This window comes from Austrofundulus limnaeus, unplaced genomic scaffold, assembly GCF_001266775.1.
Source record: "Austrofundulus limnaeus strain Quisiro unplaced genomic scaffold, Austrofundulus_limnaeus-1.0 Scaffold2259, whole genome shotgun sequence".
NCBI lineage: Eukaryota > Metazoa > Chordata > Actinopteri > Cyprinodontiformes > Rivulidae > Austrofundulus > Austrofundulus limnaeus.
In genome coordinates this window covers 10,264-12,845 of record NW_013954661.1, presented here as the reverse complement: position 1 = coordinate 12,845, position 2,582 = coordinate 10,264, and the positions used below count along the sequence as shown (strand labels likewise).

The 2,582-nt window shown below is 43.1% G+C and overlaps 1 protein-coding gene across 1 annotated transcript in view; it reads right to left on the bottom strand.

Moving 5' to 3' along the window:
* Nucleotides 1-2,582, bottom strand: part of tmem178a (transmembrane protein 178a) — a 16,741-nt gene that overhangs the window by 7,898 nt on the left and 6,261 nt on the right. The window lies entirely within an intron of this gene.

Below are 2,582 nucleotides of genomic sequence, written 5' to 3'. Positions count from 1 at the left end.
TGTTTGATGTGTTTGTTGTTTCTTTGTGTGTTTGTTGTGTTTGATGTGTTTGTTGTTTCTTTGTGTGTTTGTTGTGTTTGATGTGTTTGTTGTTTCTTTGTGTGTTTGTTGTGTTTGATGTGTTTGTTATTGTGTGTTTTTTGTGTTTGATGTGTTTGTTTTTGTGTGTTTGTTGTGTTTGATGTGTTTGTTGTTTCTTTGTGTGTTTGTTGTGTTTGTTGCTGCAGCAGGTTCTCTTAGTGAGGATCAGTTGATCTAATCTGGTCCAGGCACCAAACTAATGCAGTGTAACAACATGGAACATAATGTACCATAATAGGATTTGGACAGCTGTAATCTGATGTGCGGTCTGACTTCTGTTGGAAGACAAGTCCATCTCTTTGACCTTCAGCTTGTCTGAGACAACAGAGACAAACTTACCTCACTGCACTGAACTGCAGACAACACAACGCTCACCTCCAGCAACACATGGGACGACAATGTTTTTGTGTTTAGTCTTCACCTTGCTCTGTTCTCTGGTGTGATTTCCTCACTGACTTCACAAAAGCCCCGTTCAGTGCAGCAAGAAAAGACCTCTGAAGAAAAAACAAACAACCTCTCTCTGATGCATAGCTCAGCATGTGAGAACAGATCTTCAGGCCAAGACATGATTGTGCACCTACACCTCAGTGATAAAAGGCACAGTCAGAAACCAAGAAATATCTAATCTACAACCAGTTAAAAACCAGATAAAAACTAAGTTTGGAACTTTAAACATAGAAACAAAAAACAGGATGAAACCAGAGTGAAACCAGAATAAAAACTTGAACCACTAAAATACATCTGTGTGAAAAACTGTTAGAAAACGTTTTAAAACCAAATTTGATTCAACATTTGTGTTTTTATTTCGATCAATCAGAATCTCCTAACCTGAAGAGAGTTTCTCAGAAAACTAAAACAAGCTCAAAACTGGACCCATTTATCTTGCTGTTTGTTCTGAAAAGCCTGAATCAATATTATTGATCAAGCCTGTCAGAAACATGCTTGACTCTATTTACCCAGAATGCATTACAGTCGCTGTGACATCATCCATACCACTAACAACTGTGTGTTGGACAGATGCTGCAGAAAAACTTATACCTGTATCAGCATCTGTCAGTCATATGCAGTGGTGGCACCAGTCCACTAAAGCGCAAATCCGCTAATTGCGGACCTAAGTATTTTATTTGTGCTTTTGCCGTCTTACTAATTTTTACAATTTATAAGCAGATTTGCACTTTCTAAAATTAAAAAGCAGTACNAGTCGTGGATCACATGACCAGTCTTGGATCACACGACCAGTCGTGGATCACATGACCAGTCTTGGATCACACGACCAGTCGTGGATCACATGACCAGTCTTAGATCACATGACCAGTCATGGATCACAAGACCAGACTTAGATCACATGACCAGTCTTAAATCACATGACCAGTCGTGGATCACAAGATCACGACTAGTCGTGGATCACATGACCAGTCTCAGATCACATGACCAGCCGTGGATCACGACCAGTCGTGGATCACATGACAGTCTTAGATCACATGACCAGCCATTGGATCACAAGACCAGACTTAGATCACATGACCAGTCTTAAATCACATGACCAGTCGTGGATCACAAGATCACGACTAGTCGTGGATCACATGACCAGTCTCAGATCACATGACCAGCCGTGGATCACATGACCAGTCGTGGATCACATGACCAGTCTTAGATCACGACCAGTCGTGGATCACATGACCAGTCTTAGATCACGACCAGTCGTGGATCACATGACCAGTCTTAGATCACATGACCAGCCATGGATCACATGACCAGTCGTGGATCACATGACCAGTCTTAGATCACGACTAGTCGTGGATCACATGACCAGTCTCAGATCACATGACCAGCCGTGGATCACGACCAGTCGTGGATCACATGACAGTCTTAGATCACATGACCAGCCATTGGATCACAAGACCAGACTTAGATCACATGACCAGTCTTAAATCACATGACCAGTCGTGGATCACAAGATCACGACTAGTCGTGGATCACATGACCAGTCTCAGATCACATGACCAGCCGTGGATCACGACCAGTCGTGGATCACATGACAGTCTTAGATCACATGACCAGCCGTGGATCACAAGATCACGACTAGTCGTGGACCATATGACCAGTCTCAGATCACATGACCAGCCGTGGATCACATGACCAGTCTAGATCACATGACCAGTTGTGGATCACATGACCAGTCTTAGATCACGACCACTCGTGGATCACATGACCAGTCTTAGATCACATGACCAGTCGTGGATCACATGACCAATCATGGATCACATGACCAGTCTTGGATCATATGACCAGCCGTGGATCGCATGACCAGTCGTGGACCAGTCTTAGATCACATGACCAGTCTTAAATCACATGACCCGTCTTAGATCACATGACCAGTCGCGAATCACATGATCAGTCGTGGATCACATGACCAGTCTTGGATCACATGACCAGTCTTAAATCACATGACCAGTCTTGGATCACATGACCAGTCTTAAATCACATGACCAGTCTTAGAT